Below are 19485 nucleotides of genomic sequence, written 5' to 3'. Positions count from 1 at the left end.
CTCTCTCGCGTTGTTGTAACTCGTATTGACGTTCTCTCTCTCGTTCCTCACGCTGTTCTCGCTCATGTTCTAAGTCGAGTTCGCGCTGACTCTGCTCGTATTCGCGCTGTTCTCGCTCGTGTTCGAGTTGAATCTTACGCTCTTCACGGGCATCATTCTCACGCTGCTGGTCCATATTATGCCGTAAGAGTATGTACTCTTTAATTTCGGTTGAGTCTGTAAGACCCATTTCTTTGGCTTCCTGTAAATACAGCGGTAGCCATGGCGCTAATTTACTGAGCAAGCCAAAACTGAGTACTGACTGCTTCGCAAACGAATGCTAATAACACAAGTAAAGAATACAGACACAAGCTAGTGGTGAGCAGTCTTATCTAGTTAACTGGAAAGGAATAAAGCAAAAATGCAAATAACTGGGAAGACTCAATAATTAACACAATAGGTACGGCGGGTACCCAGGAGCGAATAAAATCGTCTGGCGTTACCAAAAATAAAGTACTAAATAGAGTTAAGTACTCTATGGATTAATAAAGCAAAAATTCACTTGCTAAATTAACGGTAAACACCAGTAAACTTGTGCCTATAAACTTTAATGATAAATTCCTAAATATGAACGAGTGAGTATTATCTCGTGAATAGCTTTAGAGCTAGGAGTTAATATCCTGGCGAGGTTGCCAATTGTCACGTTTTTTTTTTTTTATCACGGTGTTTTTTAAAATATCTGCTAAATATTATTTAATTGATAATAATATTCAATAATATTGAAGAGCAGGGACAATGATTGTCTTACTAAATCAAGCAACGATTACTTTACGCTGACTTCTTCGCACGATTCTCTAAGAACGAGAATTTATAAACTTCCTTAACAGTACACAGCAGAGACTAATTACTCAATTGCTGTTTCTTAGTACTGTTAGCCTCTGGAGAAAGTTACTTCACCCCTGACAATAAATAACTAATACTAATAATAATATCAGGCTCTTGCTGGTGCTTAACTCCTAGGAGGCACAACGGATTTTAAGTTTAATACAAGACTGGCCTAAGTACCAGTTATGAATAGCAAAACGTTTATGCAAGCTAGGAGCTATATGGAAAATAAGCTTAATAGTGGAGAAATGAAACAAGAGTTTACATTATATTATGCTCAAGGAAAAGAACTGTTAAATTTATTGATTACAAAAATAGATTTAACGTTACACTTCAAATGAATTCAAATAAAGAGATCGTACTCACTCACTCGAGCTAAATTCTTACGCCTAGGAAAAACACCTTAACTAAGCTCTTAAAACTAGGATAATATAAAAAGGAAATACTAGTCGATGAATGCGGTGTATCACCCAACAAGGGTGGGAGCACTGGGGAACTGTTCTAGTGGAGCTTGGGTGCTAGCTGACCTCTCCTCTCACACTTCTGGAGCACAGGAACTCTCTCCGTCACAGCAAACACTCGACTAAGTCGTGGGAAAGAAATGGGAGCGATAGGCCGCATTTTTTAACGTTCGAGTGAGCAAAACGCGCCCAAAACAAATCGCTCAGCGGAAGCGCTAATGTCTCACACAGGGACGATCACGTATGACAATGAAAAATTGATTTGACAAAGCTTCCGTCCGAATGAGCGGTTAACTGAACGATACACAGTGAGTTTTCCACTAATAGTTCGTGGCTTCTCACAAAAGGGAAATGTCGCGAATTTGATTCGTGACATTACGCCCCTACAAAATTAAATTTTTTCCTTATGGGAAAAAATTTGTTGATATATATATATATATATATATATATATATATATATATATATATATGTACACATCCTAACTCAGTCACACAAGATTCACACTGTGGTGTGTGTGCTATCCTGCTACAGGAGAAAGTCGCAGTCACCAGTGAACGAAAAAAAACTCGTATTTAAGTTAATAGAAGGAAGCTTGAGGGAAAAACTCCGTGACGACATTGAAAATCCTGTACTCAGGTCAAACTGAGCGAAAATTCGCTACATTTACACTGACAACTAATTGTTGTGTAGCGTGGTGTATGTAATACACGGTGTAGGTGTGACAGTTGTAGTGTAACTGTACCTACGTGTAAAATGACACAGTAAATAATAATATGGCGACAACGAAGGCAGAGGAGAAGAGGCAGCAGCGTGCGGCAGACGATCAGCTGGCCCGCACAGCAAAACTGCTACACCCATTACTGTACCTGCAAAACCAATGAAGGTGGAGCATCAAAAGTGTCAATGAGACAAAATTCTTATTAAGTTACAATTACTCTCTCTGCCTAGCAATCAGTACATGCTACGAAAAGTACGCTCTGGCTGAAAATACAAGTGACAGCCTAAGCTTCGTACATTCGAGGTCGCCATTAATTATAGCACACGATTACTGTCAGCAAGTTGAGAATCCTTGTGCAAACTCGGGTCTTCCATAGCCTCGAACTGCACACGGGTCCTCAACCTGTGCCTTAACCTACAATACTTATATTAATATTGGGGAGCTGAGAATCCTTGTGCAAACTCGGATCTTCCATAGCCTCGAGTCACCTCTGCGGAGTTCTCTCTCGAACTTCCCCCTTAACCTACAGTACTTATAGTAGTATCGGGGAGCTGAGAATCCTTGTGCAAACTTGGGTCTTCCATAGCCTCGAACTGCACATGGGTCCTCAACCTGTTCCTTAACCTACAGTACTTATATTAATATCGGGGAGCTGAGAATCCTTGTGCAAACTCGGGTCTTCCATAGCCTCGAGTCGCCTCTGCTGAGTTCTCTCTCGAACTTCCCCCTTAACCTACAGAACTTATATTAGTACCGGGAAGCTGAGAATCCTTGTGCAAACTCGGGTCTTCCATAGCCTCGAATCACCTCTGCGGAGTTCTCTCTCAAACTTCCCCCTTAACCTACAGTACTTTTTATACTACCGGGAAGCTGAGAATCCTTGTGCAAACTCGGGTCTTCCATAGCCTCGAGTCGCCTCTGCGGAGTTCTCTCTCGAACTTCCCCCTTAACCTACAGTACTTATATTAGTACCGGGAAGCTGAGAATCCTTGTGCAAACTCGGGTCTTCCATAGCCTTGAGTCGCCTCTGCGGAATTCTCTCTCAAACTTCCCCCTTAACCTACGGTACATAATATGTATGTACAGGCCCTGGACATAATGTGTCCTGTGGGGCCAATGGGCGAGACGTCAGGTCTCCACCCACTTCACCACTACTGTGTCTCTCAACTGACTCGGAGATTACTGGTGTGGTTACGAACGGCACAGGAAGGACATGTCCCTGATTAGTGGTGTTACTTTGACACACACTGCAGGAACGGACAAAACTATCTATGTCTCGTCCCATCCCTGGCCAGAAAAAGTCAGCTCGGATACGGCCCTGGGTCTTCCTTTTGCCCATGTGACCTCCTGAGGCTGAACAATGACCCCATTGTAACACTGCTAGGCTGTACTTGGCGGGAAAGACAAACTGGAGTCAAACCTCGCCCTCGGGCGTTCGTGACTCACGGTAGAGCCGTCATTGTTTACGAAGGAACTTGGCTCGACCTCCCCGTGAATACTTAATCACTCGACCCTTTTGTTTGTTCCGCACGGCAGCAAGTGTCGGGTCAGAATGTTGTTCTTGTACAACAAGTTGACTACACATCAGATCTTGCGGCGATTCAATGATCACTGGGGTGACACAATCTGGAGCCTCAGCCATGGCTCGTGTTACCGCAGCAGCCGAAGTCTGAGTAGCGTCATGTTCGGTGCAACTATCCTTGACACCATAAATGTTTCCTACTATGAGGTCAAATAAAGGTTCTGGCATGACAACTGCGAGTGTCGTACCAGTATAAAATGGAGATGCCACCTGGATACACGCCTCAGGGAACAATCTCACTGATCCATCAATAAGGTTTGCATGGATCTGTCGACCTGTATACTGCTCAGGCCGAACTAGACTCTGCTTGACAGAGCAACCTGAGGAACCATTATCTCTCAGGACCTTCACAGGAATGTCTCCCACAAACCCTTGCTGAACAAGGAAGGTACTGTCACCTGTGGGAGGGCCTGTGGAGGAAGCAGCTAGCCACTCATGAGGCTGCTGAATTGATGCGGCAAACATTGTGCCTTGAGAATTATATTGGGAAGATGGAACATTGGCCATCTGTGGAGGGGGGTTCACTCTCACTGTGGGACTAGTGAACTGTGGGGGAGTACCCATACTGGTAGGGACGTGACCACCGTGCTTCTGCTGAGGGATGAAGGCTGCGTTCGCTTCCTGCCTCTTTTGAGCTGGTGGTGAAAAAGTTTGTCCCGTCGGTCGGTTGCGTGGCTGATACTGCTGCTGGTTAGGGAACTTGTTGTACCTCTTCCACTCAGGTTTCTGAGTGTTTTGCCCCTGGTCCTTCCACTGCGGTTTTGGACCTTGGCCATTATTCTGAGAATGGCCTTGTTGCTGGGGTTTAGTCTGAGATGGCTTCCCAGATTTATCGGGTTTTCTGTTCCAGGTGTTTTGCTTACGAGTTTGATACCCGTATGCAGTAAAGAATGCGTCAGCCTTTTCTGCCATTTGGCTGGCATCTTTCACCTGGCAGATCTTAAGCTGTGCTATGAGCTCAGCAGGCCACGACCTTTCTAGCTGTGTACGCAGCATAAGGTCAATTATCCCCTCACGTGTGGAAGGAGTTTCATCCTTCTCCATCCACTCATTTAAGTAAGCAATGAGACGATCAAGGAACTGAACAGCTGTCTCCTTGTCTTCGAGACGAGCTCGCATGAACTGAACTTTGGCGTCGTCTACTGTGAGACCATACGCCTTAATGAGTGCAGCTTTCATCATCTCATATGTGAGATTGCCTCCACGAATTCTGTGGAGAATATTGAGGGCAGGGCCCTCAAATAAACTAAGAAATTGGATCCGCTTAGCTGCCTCATCCAGTTGATACATGTCTGCCATGTCCTCAAAACGAGCTATGTACGGCTCGATTCGCTCGCTTTCCTTGTATGAAGGAAGCTTGATGCGTGGGGTCGCCAGGATATGTGTAGGAAGAGCGCTAGTGGAGCTTGGACCAACTGCACCGGATGTGTCTGAAGCCAAGGAATCTCGCTTGAGCTTCATCATTTCATATTCGTGTTTTTCACGTGCTTCTCGCTCGGCACGTTCGTGCTCTCGTTCTCTCTCGCGTTCTTGTAACTCGTATTGACGTTCTCTCTCTCGTTCCTCACGCTGTTCTCGCTCATGTTCTAAGTCGAGTTCGCGCTGTCTCTGCTCGTATTCGCGCTGTTCTCGCTCGTGTTCGCGTTGAATCTTACGCTCTTCACGGGCATCATTCTCGCGCTGCTGATCCATATTATGCCGTGAGAGTATGTACTCTTTAATTTCGGTTGGGTCTGTAAGACCCATTTCTTTGGCTTCCTGTAAAAATACAGCGGTAGCCATGGCGCTAATTTACTGAGCAAGCCGAAACTGAGTACTGACTTATTCGCAAACGAATGCTAATAACACAAGTAAAGAATACAGACACAAGCTAGTGGTGAGCAGTCTTATCTAGTTAACTGGAAAGGAATAAAGCAAAAATGCAAATAACTGGGAAGACTCAATAATTAACACAATAGGTACGGCGGGTACCCAGGAGCGAATAAAATCGTCTGGCGTTACCAAAAATAAAGTACTAAATTGAGTTAAGTACTCTATGGATTAATAAAGCAAAAATTCACTTGCTAAATTAACGGTAAACACCAGTAAACTTGTGCCTATAATCTTTAATGATAAATTCTTAAATATGAACGAGTGAGTATTATCTCGTGAATAGCTTTAGAGCTAGGAGTTAATATCCTGGCGAGATTGCCAATTGTCACGTTTTTTTTTTTTTTATCACTGTGTTTTTTATAATATCTGCTAAATATTATTTAATTGATAATAATATTCAATAATATTGAAGAGCAGGGACAATGATTGTCTTACTAAATCAAGCAACGATTACTTTATGCTGACTTCTTCGCACGATTCTCTAAGAACGAGAATTTATAAACTTCCTCAACAGTACACAGCAGAGACTAATTACTCAATTGCTTTTCTTAGTACTGTTAGCCTCTGGAGAAAGTTACTTCACCCCTGACAATAAATAACTAATACTAATAATAATATCAGGCTCTTGCTGGTGCTTAACTCCTAGAAGGCACAACGGATTTTAAGTTTAATACAAGACTGGCCTAAGTACCAGTTATGAAGAGCAAAACGTTTATGCAAGCTAGGAGCTATATGGAAAATAAGCTTAATAGTGGAGAAATGAAACAAGAGTTTACATTACATTAAGCTCAAGGAAAAGAACTGTTAAATTTATTGATTACAAAAATAGATTTAACGTTACACTTCAAATGAATTCAAATAAAGAGATCGTACTCACTCACTCGAGCTAAATTCTTACGCCTAGGAAAAACACCTTAACTAAGCTCTTAAAACTAGGATAATACAAAAAGGAAATACTAGTCGATGAATGCGGTGTATCACCCAACAAGGGTGGGAGCACTGGGGAACTGTTCTAGTGGAGCTTGGGTGCTAGCTGACCTCTCCTCTCACACTTCTGGAGCACAGGACCTCTCTCCGTCACAACAAACACTCGACTGACGAAGTCGTGGGAAAGAAAGGGGAGCGATAGGCCGCATTTTTTAACGTTCGAGTGAGCGAAACGCACCCAAAACAAATCGCTCAGCGGAAGCGCTAATGTCTCACACAGGGACGATCACGTATGACAATGAAAAATTGATCTGACAAAGCTTCCGTCCGAATGAGCGGTTAACTGAACGATACACAGTGAGTTTTCCACTAATACTTCTTGGCTTCTCACAAAAGGGAAATGTCGCGAATTTGATTCGTGACATTACGCCCCTACAAAATTAAATTTTTTCCTTATGGGAAAAAATGTGATGATATATATATATATATATATATATATATATATATATATATATATATATATGTACATATCCTAACTCAGTCACACAAGCTTCACACTGTGGTGTGTGTGCTATCCTGCTACAGGAGAAAGTCGCAGTCACCAGTGAGCGAAAAAACCTCGTATATAGTTTAAGAGAAGCAAGCTTGAGGGAAAAACTCCGTGAAGACATTGAAAATCCTGTACTCATGTCAAACTGAGCGAAAACTCGCTACATTTACACTGACAACTAATTGTTGTGTAGCGTGGTGTATGTAATACACGGTGTAGGTGTGACAGTTGTAGTGTAACTGTACCTACGTGTAAAATGACACAGTAAATAATAATATGGCGACAACGAAGGCAGAGGAGAAGAGGCAGCAGCGTGCGGCAGACGATCAGCTGGCCCGCACAGCAAAACTGCTACACCCATTACTGTACCTGCAAAACCAATGAAGGTGGAGCATCAAAAGTGTCAATGAGACAAAATTCTTATTAAGTTACAATTACTCTCTCTGCCTAGCAATCAGTACATGCTACGAAAAGTACGCTCTGGCTGAAAATACAAGTGACAGCCTAAGCTTCGTACATTCGAGGTCGCCATTAATTATAGCACACGATTACTGTCAGCAAGTTGAGAATCCTTGTGCAAACTCGGGTCTTCCATAGCCTCGAACTGCACACGGGTCCTCAACCTGTGCCTTAACCTACAATACTTATATTAATATCGGGGAGCTGAGAATCCTTGTGCAAACTCGGGTCTTCCATAGCCTCGAGTCACCTCTGCTGAGTTCTCTCTCGAACTTCCCCCTTAACCTACAGAACTTATATTAGTACCAGGAAGCTGAGAATCCTTGTGCAAATTCGGGTCTTCCATAGCCTCGAATCGCCTCTGCGGAGTTCTCTCTCGAACTTCCCCCTTAACCTACAGTACTTTTTATACTACCGGGAAGCTGAGAATCCTTGTGCAAACTCGGGTCTTCCATAGCCTCGAGTCGAATCTGCGGAGTTCTCTCTCGAACTTCTCCCTTAACCTACAGTACTTATATTAGTACCGGGAAGCTGAGAATCCTTGTGCAAACTCTGGTCTTCCATAGCCTTGAGTCGCCTCTGCGGAATTCTCTCTCAAGCTTCCCCCTTAACCTACGGTACATAATATGTATGTACAGGCCCTGGACATAATGTGTCCTGTGGGGCCAATGGGCGAGACGTCAGGTCTCCACCCTCTTCACCACTACCCTGTCTCTCAACTGACTCGGAGATTACTGGTGTGGTTACGAACGGCACAGGAAGGACATGTCCCTGATTAGTGGTGTTACTTTGACACACACTGCAGGAACAGACAAAACTATCTATGTCTCGTCCCATCCCTGGCCAGAAAAAGTCAGCTCGGATACGGCCCTGGGTCTTCCTTTTGCCCATGTGACCTCCTGAGGCTGAACAATGACCCCATTGTAACACTGCTAGGCTGTACTTGGCGGGAAAGACAAACTGGAGTCAAACCTCGCCCTCGGGCGTTCGTGACTCATGGTAGAGCCGTCCTTGTTTACAAAGGAACTTGGCTCGACCTCCCCGTGAATACTTAATCACTCGACCCTTTTGTTTGTTCCGCACGGCAGCAAGTGTCGGGTCAGAATTTTGTTCTTGTACAACAAGTTGACTACACATCAGATCTTGCGGCGATTCAATGATCACTGGGGTGACACAATCTGGAGCCTCAGCCATGGCTCGTGTTACCGCAGCAGCCGAAGTCTGAGTAGCGTCATGTTCGGTGCAACTATCCTTGACACCATAAATGTTTCCTACTATGAGGTCAAATAAAGGTCCTGGCATGACAACTGCGAGTGTCGTACCAGTATAAAATGGAGATGCCACCTGGATACACGCCTCAGGGAACAATCTCACTGATCCATCAATAAGGTTTGCATGGATCTGTCGACCTGTATACTGCTCAGGCCGAACTAGACTCTGCTTGACAGAGCAACCTGAGGAACCATTATCTCTCAGGACCTTCACAGGAATGTCTCCCACAAACCCTTGCTGAACAAGGAAGGTACTGTCACCTGTGGGAGGGCCTGTGGAGGAAGCAGCTAGCCACTCATGAGGCTGCTGAATTGATGCGGCAAACATTGTGCCTTGAGAATTATATTGGGAAGATGGAACATTGGCCATCTGTGGAGGGGGGTTCACTCTCACTGTGGGACTAGTGAACTGTGGGGGAGTACCCATACTGGTAGGGACGTGACCACCGTGCTTCTGCTGAGGGATGAAGGCTGCGTTCGCTTCCTGCCTCTTTTGAGCTGGTGGTGAAAAAGTTTGTCCCGTCGGTCGGTTGCGTGGCTGATACTGCTGCTGGTTAGGGAACTTGTTGTACCTCTTCCACTCAGGTTTCTGAGTGTTTTGCCCCTGGTCCTTCCACTGCGGTTTTGGACCTTGGCCATTATTCTGAGAATGGCCTTGTTGCTGGGGTTTAGTCTGAGATGGCTTCCCAGATTTATCGGGTTTTCTGTTCCAGGTGTTTTGCTTACGAGTTTGATACCCGTATGCAGTAAAGAATGCGTCAGCCTTTTCTGCCATTTGGCTGGCATCTTTCACCTGGCAGATCTTAAGCTGTGCTATGAGCTCAGCAGGCCACGACCTTTCTAGCTGTGTACGCAGCATAAGGTCAATTATCCCCTCACGTGTGGAAGGAGTTTCATCCTTCTCCATCCACTCATTTAAGTAAGCAATGAGACGATCAAGGAACTGAACAGCTGTCTCCTTGTCTTCGAGACGAGCTCGCATGAACTGAACTTTGGCGTCGTCTACTGTGAGACCATACGCCTTAATGAGTGCAGCTTTCATCATCTCATATGTGAGATTGCCTCCACGAATTCTGTGGAGAATATTGAGGGCAGGGCCCTCAAATAAACTAAGAAATTGGATCCGCTTAGCTGCCTCATCCAGTTGATACATGTCTGCCATGTCCTCAAAACGAGCTATGTACGGCTCGATTCGCTCGCTTTCCTTGTATGAAGGAAGCTTGATGCGTGGGGTCGCCAGGATATGTGTAGGAAGAGCGCTAGTGGAGCTTGGACCAACTGCACCGGATGTGTCTGAAGCCAAGGAATCTCGCTTGAGCTTCATCATTTCATATTCGTGTTTTTCACGTGCTTCTCGCTCGGCACGTTCGTGCTCTCGTTCTCTCTCGCGTTCTTGTAACTCGTATTGACGTTCTCTCTCTCGTTCCTCACGCTGTTCTCGCTCATGTTCTAAGTCGAGTTCGCGCTGTCTCTGCTCGTATTCGCGCTGTTCTCGCTCGTGTTCGCGTTGAATCTTACGCTCTTCACGGGCATCATTCTCGCGCTGCTGATCCATATTATGCCGTGAGAGTATGTACTCTTTAATTTCGGTTGGGTCTGTAAGACCCATTTCTTTGGCTTCCTGTAAAAATACAGCGGTAGCCATGGCGCTAATTTACTGAGCAAGCCGAAACTGAGTACTGACTTATTCGCAAACGAATGCTAATAACACAAGTAAAGAATACAGACACAAGCTAGTGGTGACCAGTCTTATCTAGTTAACTGGAAAGGAATAAAGCAAAAATGCAAATAACTGGGAAGACTCAATAATTAACACAATAGGTACGGCGGGTACCCAGGAGCGAATAAAATCGTCTGGCGTTACCAAAAATAAAGTACTAAATAGAGTTAAGTACTCTATGGATTAATAAAGCAAAAATTCACTTGCTAAATTAACGGTAAACACCAGTAAACTTGTGCCTATAAACTTTAATGATAAATTCCTAAATATGAACGAGTGAGTATTATCTCGTGAATAGCTTTAGAGCTAGGAGTTAATATCCTGGCGAGGTTGCCAATTGTCACGTTTTTTTTTTTTATCACGGTGTTTTTAAAATATCTGCTAAATATATTTTAATTGATAATAATATTCAATAATATTGAAGAGCAGGGACAATGATTGTCTTACTAAATCAAGCAACGATTACTTTACGCTGACTTCTTCGCACGATTCTCTAAGAACGAGAATTCATAAACTTCCTCAACAGTACATAGCAGAGACTAATTACTCAATTGCTTTTTTTAGTACTGTTAGCCTCTGGAGAAAGTTACTTCACCCCTGACAATAAATAACTAATACTAATAATAATATCAGGCTCTTGCTGGTGCTTAACTCCAGAAGGCACAACGGATTTTAAGTTTAATACAAGACTGGCCTAAGTACCAGTTATGAATAGCAAAACGTTTATGCAAGCTAGGAGCTATATGGAAAATAAGCTTAACTGTGGAGAAATGAAACAAGAGTTTACATTAACTTAGGCTCAAGGAAAAGAACTGTTAAATTTATTGATTACAAAAATAAATTTAACGTTACACTTCAAATGAATTCAAATAAAGAGATCGTACTCACTCACTCGAGCTAAATTCTTACGCCTAGGAAAAACACCTTAACTAAGCTCTTAAAACTAGGATAATACAAAAAGGAAATACTAGTCGATGAATGCGGTGTATCACCCAACAAGGGTGGGAGCACTGGGGAACTGTTCTAGTGGAGCTTGGGTGCTAGCTGACCTCTCCTCTCACACTTCTGGAGCACAGGACCTCTCTCCGTCACAACAAACACTCGACTGACTAAGTCGTGGGAAAGAAATGGGAGCGATAGGCCGCATTTTTTAACATTCAAGTGAGCGAAACGCGCCCAAAACAAATCGCTCAGCGGAAGCGCTAATGTCTCACACTGAGACGATCACGTATGACAATGAAAAATTGATTTGACAAAGCTTCCGTCCAAATGAGCGGTTAACTGAACGATACACAGTGAGTTTTCCACTAATAGTTCGTGGCTTCTCACAAAAGGGAAATGTCGCGAATTTGATTCGTGACATTACGCCCCTACAAAATTAAATTTTTTCCTTATGGGAAAAAATTTGTTGATATATATATATATATATATATATATATATATATATATGTACACATCCTAACTCAGTCACACAAGATTCACACTGTGGTGTGTGTGCTATCCTGCTACAGGAGAAAGTCGCAGTCACCAGTGAGCGAAAAAAGCTCGTATTTATGTTAATGGAAGCAAGCTTGAGGGAAAAACTCGGTGATGATGGTGAAAATCCTGTACTCAGGTCAAACTGAGCGAAAATTCGCTACATTTACACTGACAACTAATTGGTGTGTAGCGTGGTGTATGTAATACACGGTGTAGGTGTGACAGTTGTAGTGTAACTGTACCTACATGTAAAATGACAGTAAATAATAATATGGCGACAACGAAGGCAGAGGAGAAGAGGCGGCAGCGTGTAGCAAACGATCATCTGGCCCGCACAGCAAAACTGCTACACCCATTGCTGTACCTGCAAAACCAGTCTAGGTGGAGCATCAAATGTGTCAATGAGACAAAATTCTTATTAAGTTACAATTACTCTCTCTGCCTAGCAATCAGTACATGCTACGAAAAGTACACTCTGGCTGAAAATACAAGTGACAGCCTAAGCTTCGTACATTCGAGGTCGCCATTAATTATAGCACACGATTACTGTCAGCAAGTTGAGAATCCTTGTGCAAACTCGGGTCTTCCATAGCCTCGAACTGCACACGAGTCCTCAATCTGTGCCTTAACCTACAATACTTATATTAATATTGGGGAGCTGAGAATCCTTGTGCAAACTCGGATCTTCCATAGCCTCGAGTCACCTCTGCGGAGTTCTCTCTCGAACTTCCCCCTTAACCTACAGTACTTATAGTAGTATCGGGGAGCTGAGAATCCTTGTGCAAACTTGGGTCTTCCATAGCCTCGAACTGCACATGGGTCCTCAACCTGTTCCTTAACCTACAGTACTTATATTAATATCGGGGAGCTGAGAATCCTTGTGCAAACTCGGGTCTTCCATGGCCTCGAGTCGCCTCTGCGGAGTTCTCTCTCGAACTTCCCCTTTAACCTACAGTACTTATATTAGTACCGGGAAGCTGAGAATCCTTGTGCAAACTCGGGTCTTCCATAGCCTCGAGTCGCCTCTGCGGAATTCTCTCTCAAACTTCCCCCTTAACCTACGGTACATAATATGTATGTACAGGCCCTGGACATAATGTGTCCTGCTGGGCCAATGGGCGAGACGTCAGGTCTCCACCCACTTCACCACTACCCTGTCTCTCAACTGACTCGGAGATTACAGATGTGGTTACGAACGGCACAGGAAGGACATGTCCCTGATTAGTGGTGTTACTTTGACACACACTGCAGGAACGGACAAAACTATCTATGTCTCGTCCCATCCCTGGCCAGAAAAAGTCAGCTCGGATACGGCCCTGGGTCTTCCTTTTGCCCATGTGACCTCCTGAGGCTGAACAATGACCCCATTGTAACACTGCTAGGCTGTACTTGGCGGGAAAGACAAACTGGAGTCAAACCTCGCCCTCGGGCGTTCGTGACTCATGGTAGAGCCGTCCTTGTTTACAAAGGAACTTGGCTCGACCTCCCCGTGAATACTTAATCACTCGACCCTTTTGTTTGTTCCGCACGGCAGCAAGTGTCGGGTCAGAATTTTGTTCTTGTACAACAAGTTGACTACACATCAGATCTTGCGGCGATTCAATGATCACTGGGGTGACACAATCTGGAGCCTCAGCCATGGCTCGTGTTACCGCAGCAGCCGAAGTCTGAGTAGCGTCATGTTCGGTGCAACTATCCTTGACACCATAAATGTTTCCTACTATGAGGTCAAATAAAGGTCCTGGCATGACAACTGCGAGTGTCGTACCAGTATAAAATGGAGATGCCACCTGGATACACGCCTCAGGGAACAATCTCACTGATCCATCAATAAGGTTTGCATGGATCTGTCGACCTGTATACTGCTCAGGCCGAACTAGACTCTGCTTGACAGAGCAACCTGAGGAACCATTATCTCTCAGGACCTTCACAGGAATGTCTCCCACAAACCCTTGCTGAACAAGGAAGGTACTGTCACCTGTGGGAGGGCCTGTGGAGGAAGCAGCTAGCCACTCATGAGGCTGCTGAATTGATGCGGCAAACATTGTGCCTTGAGAATTATATTGGGAAGATGGAACATTGGCCATCTGTGGAGGGGGGTTCACTCTCACTGTGGGACTAGTGAACTGTGGGGGAGTACCCATACTGGTAGGGACGTGACCACCGTGCTTCTGCTGAGGGATGAAGGCTGCGTTCGCTTCCTGCCTCTTTTGAGCTGGTGGTGAAAAAGTTTGTCCCGTCGGTCGGTTGCGTGGCTGATACTGCTGCTGGTTAGGGAACTTGTTGTACCTCTTCCACTCAGGTTTCTGAGTGTTTTGCCCCTGGTCCTTCCACTGCGGTTTTGGACCTTGGCCATTATTCTGAGAATGGCCTTGTTGCTGGGGTTTAGTCTGAGATGGCTTTCCAGATTTATCGGGTTTTCTGTTCCAGGTGTTTTGCTTACGAGTTTGATACCCGTATGCAGTAAAGAATGCGTCAGCCTTTTCTGCCATTTGGCTGGCATCTTTCACCTGGCAGATCTTAAGCTGTGCTATGAGCTCAGCAGGCCACGACCTTTCTAGCTGTGTACGCAGCATAAGGTCAATTATCCCCTCACGTGTGGAAGGAGTTTCATCCTTCTCCATCCACTCATTTAAGTAAGCAATGAGACGATCAAGGAACTGAACAGCTGTCTCCTTGTCTTCGAGACGAGCTCGCATGAACTGAACTTTGGCGTCGTCTACTGTGAGACCATACGCCTTAATGAGTGCAGCTTTCATCATCTCATATGTGAGATTGCCTCCACGAATTCTGTGGAGAATATTGAGGGCAGGGCCCTCAAATAAACTAAGAAATTGGATCCGCTTAGCTGCCTCATCCAGTTGATACATGTCTGCCATGTCCTCAAAACGAGCTATGTACGGCTCGATTCGCTCGCTTTCCTTGTATGAAGGAAGCTTGATGCGTGGGGTCGCCAGGATATGTGTAGGAAGAGCGCTAGTGGAGCTTGGACCAACTGCACCGGATGTGTCTGAAGCCAAGGAATCTCGCTTGAGCTTCATCATTTCATATTCGTGTTTTTCACGTGCTTCTCGCTCGGCACGTTCGTGCTCTCGTTCTCTCTCGCGTTCTTGTAACTCGTATTGACGTTCTCTCTCTCGTTCCTCACGCTGTTCTCGCTCATGTTCTAAGTCGAGTTCGCGCTGTCTCTGCTCGTATTCGCGCTGTTCTCGCTCGTGTTCGCGTTGAATCTTACGCTCTTCACGGGCATCATTCTTACGCTGCTGGTCCATATTATGCCGTGAGAGTATGTACTCTTTAATTTCGGTTGGGTCTGTAAGACCCATTTCTTTGGCTTCCTGTAAAAATACAGCGGTAGCCATGGCGCTAATTTACTGAGCAAGCCGAAACTGAGTACTGACTTATTCGCAAACGAATGCTAATAACACAAGTAAAGAATACAGACACAAGCTAGTGGTGACCAGTCTTATCTAGTTAACTGGAAAGGAATAAAGCAAAAATGCAAATAACTGGGAAGACTCAATAATTAACACAATAGGTACGGCGGGTACCCAGGAGCGAATAAAATCGTCTGGCGTTACCAAAAATAAAGTACTAAATAGAGTTAAGTACTCTATGGATTAATAAAGCAAAAATTCACTTGCTAAATTAACGGTAAACACCAGTAAACTTGTGCCTATAAACTTTAATGATAAATTCCTAAATATGAACGAGTGAGTATTATCTCGTGAATAGCTTTAGAGCTAAAAGTTAATATCCTGGCGAGGTTGCCAATTGTCACTTTTTTTTTTTTATCACGGTGTTTCTTAAAATATCTGCTAAATATTATTTAATAGATAATAATATTCAATAATATTGAAGAGCAGGGACATTGATTGTCTTACTAAATCAAGCAACGATTACTTTACGCTGACTTCTTCGCACGATTCTCTAAGAACGAGAATTTATAAACTTCCTCAACAGTACACAGCAGAGACTAATTACTCAATTGCTTTTCTTAGTACTGTTAGCCTCTGGAGAAAGTTACTTCACCCCTGACAATAAATAATACTAATAATAATATCAGGCTCTTGCTGGTGCTTAACTCCTAGAAGACACAATGGATTTTAAGTTTAATACAAGACTGGCCTAAGTACCAGTTATGAATAGCAAAACGTTTATGTAAGCTAGGAGCTATATGGAAAATAAGCTTAATTGTGGAGAAATGAAACAAGAGTTTACATTACATTAGGCTCAAGGAAAAGAACTGTTAAATTTATTGATTACAAAAATAGATTTAACGTTACACTTCAAATGAATTCAAATAAAGAGATGGTACTCACTCACTCGAGCTAAATTCTTACGCCTAGGAAAAACACCTTAACTAAGCTTTTAAGACTAGGATAATACAAAAAGGAAATACTAGTCGATGAATGCAGTGTATCACCCAACAAGGGTGGGAGCACTGGGGAACTGTTGTAGTGGAGCTTGGGTGCTAGCTGACCTCTCCTCTCACACTTCTGAAGCACAGGACCTCTCTCCGTCACAACAAACACTCGACTGACTAAGTCGTGGGAAAGAAATGGGAGCGATAGGCCGCATTTTTTAACGTTCGCGTGAGCGAAACGCGCCCAAAAATAATTGCTCAGCGGAAGCGCTAATGTCTCACACAGGGACGATCACGTATGACAGTGAAAAATTGATTTGACAAAGCTTCCGTCCGAATGAGCGGTTAACTGAATGATACACAGTGAGTTTTCCACTAATTGTTCGTGGCTTCTCACAAAAGGGAAATGTCGCGAATTTGATTCGTGACATTACGCCCCTACAAAATTAAATTTTTTCCTTATGGGAAAAAATTTGTGGATATATATATATATATATATATATATATATATATATATATATATATATATGTACATATCCTAACTCAGTCACACAAGATTCACACTGTGGTGTGTGTGCTATCCTGCTACAGGAGAAAGTCGCAGTCACCAGTGAGCGAAAAAACCTCGTATTTAGGTTAATAGAAGCAAGCTTGAGGGAAAAACTCCGTGACGACATTGAAAATCCTGTACTCAGGTCAAACTGAGCGAAAATTCGCTACATTTACACTGACAACTAATTGTTGTGTAGCGTGGTGTATGTAATACACGGTGTAGGTGTGACAGTTGTAGTGTAACTGTACCTACGTGTAAAATGACACAGTAAATAATAATATGGCGACAACGAAGGCAGAGGAGAAGAGGCAGCAGCGTGCGGCAGACGATCAGCTGGCCCGCACAGCAAAACTGCTACACCCATTACTGTACCTGCAAAACCAATGAAGGTGGAGCATCAAAAGTGTCAATGAGACAAAATTCTTATTAAGTTACAATTACTCTCTCTGCCTAGCAATCAGTACATGCTACGAAAAGTACGCTCTGGCTGAAAATACAAGTGACAGCCTAAGCTTCGTACATTCGAGGTCGCCATTAATTATAGCACACGATTACTGTCAGCAAGTTGAGAATCCTTGTGCAAACTCGGGTCTTCCATAGCCTCGAACTGCACACGGGTCCTCAACCTGTGCCTTAACCTACAATACTTATATTAATATTGGGGAGCTGAGAATCCTTGTGAAAACTCGGGTCTTCCATAGCCTCGAGTCGCCTCTGCGGAGTTCTCTCTCGAACTTCCCCCTTAACCTACAGTACTTATATTAGTATCGGGGAGCTGAGAATCCTTGTGCAAACTCGGGTCTTCCATAGCCTCGAGTCGCCTCTGCGGAGTTCTCTCTCGAACTTCCCCCTTAACCTACAGTACTTATATTAATATCGGGGAGCTGAGAATCCTTGTGCAAACTCGGGTCTTCCATAGCCTCGAGTCGCCTCTGCGGAGTTCTCTCTCGAACTTCCCCCTTAACCTACAGTACTTATATTAGTACCGGGAAGCTGAGAATCCTTGTGCAAACTCGGGTCTTCCATAGCCTTGAGTCGCCTCTGCGGAATTCTCTCTCAAACTTCCCCCTTAACCTACGGTACATAATATGTATGTACAGGCCCTGGACATAATGTGTCCTGTGGGGCCAATGGGCGAGACGTCAGGTCTCCACCCACTTCACCACTACCCTGTCTCTCAACTGACTCGGAGATTACTGGTGTGGTTACGAACGGCACAGGAAGGACATGTCCCTGATTAGTGGTGTTACTTTGACACACACTGCAGGAACAGACAAAACTATCTATGTCTCGTCCCATCCCTGGCCAGAAAAAGTCAGCTCGGATACGGCCCTGGGTCTTCCTTTTGCCCATGTGACCTCCTGAGGCTGAACAATGACCCCATTGTAACACTGCTAGGCTGTACTTGGCGGGAAAGACAAACTGGAGTCAAACCTCGCCCTCGGGCGTTCGTGACTCATGGTAGAGCCGTCCTTGTTTACAAAGGAACTTGGCTCGACCTCCCCGTGAATACTTAATCACTCGACCCTTTTGTTTGTTCCGCACGGCAGCAAGTGTCGGGTCAGAATTTTGTTCTTGTACAACAAGTTGACTACACATCAGATCTTGCGGCGATTCAATGATCACTGGGGTGACACAATCTGGAGCCTCAGCCATGGCTCGTGTTACCGCAGCAGCCGAAGTCTGAGTAGCGTCATGTTCGGTGCAACTATCCTTGACACCATAAATGTTTCCTACTATGAGGTCAAATAAAGGTCCTGGCATGACAACTGCGAGTGTCGTACCAGTATAAAATGGAGATGCCACCTGGATACACGCCTCAGGGAACAATCTCACTGATCCATCAATAAGGTTTGCATGGATCTGTCGACCTGTATACTGCTCAGGCCGAACTAGACTCTGCTTGACAGAGCAACCTGAGGAACCATTATCTCTCAGGACCTTCACAGGAATGTCTCCCACAAACCCTTGCTGAACAAGGAAGGTACTGTCACCTGTGGGAGGGCCTGTGGAGGAAGCAGCTAGCCACTCATGAGGCTGCTGAATTGATGCGGCAAACATTGTGCCTTGAGAATTATATTGGGAAGATGGAACATTGGCCATCTGTGGAGGGGGGTTCACTCTCACTGTGGGACTAGTGAACTGTGGGGGAGTACCCATACTGGTAGGGACGTGACCACCGTGCTTCTGCTGAGGGATGAAGGCTGCGTTCGCTTCCTGCCTCTTTTGAGCTGGTGGTGAAAAAGTTTGTCCCGTCGGTCGGTTGCGTGGCTGATACTGCTGCTGGTTAGGGAACTTGTTGTACCTCTTCCACTCAGGTTTCAGTGTGTTTCGCCCCTGGTCCTTCCACTGCGGTTTTGGACCTTGGCTATTATTCTGAGAATGGCCTTGTTGCTGGGGTTTAGTCTGAGATGGCTTCCCAGATTTATTGGGTTTTCTGTTCCAGGTGTTTTGCTAACGAGTTTGATACCCGTATGCAGTAAAGAATGCGTCAGCCTTTTCTGCCATTTGGCTGGCATCTTTCACCTGGCAGATCTTAAGCTGTGCTATGAGCTCAGCAGGCCACGACCTTTCTAGCTGTGTACGCAGCATAAGGTCAATTATCCCCTCACGTGTGGAAGGAGTTTCATCCTTCTCCATCCACTCATTTAAGTAAGCAATG

This window comes from Coenobita brevimanus, chromosome 54 (genome assembly GCF_032717465.1).
Source record: "Coenobita brevimanus isolate Jiangsu-jjx chromosome 54, ASM3271746v2, whole genome shotgun sequence".
NCBI lineage: Eukaryota > Metazoa > Arthropoda > Malacostraca > Decapoda > Coenobitidae > Coenobita > Coenobita brevimanus.
The sequence above is the reverse complement of the archived record's forward strand: the minus strand, read 5'-3'. Positions refer to the sequence as shown.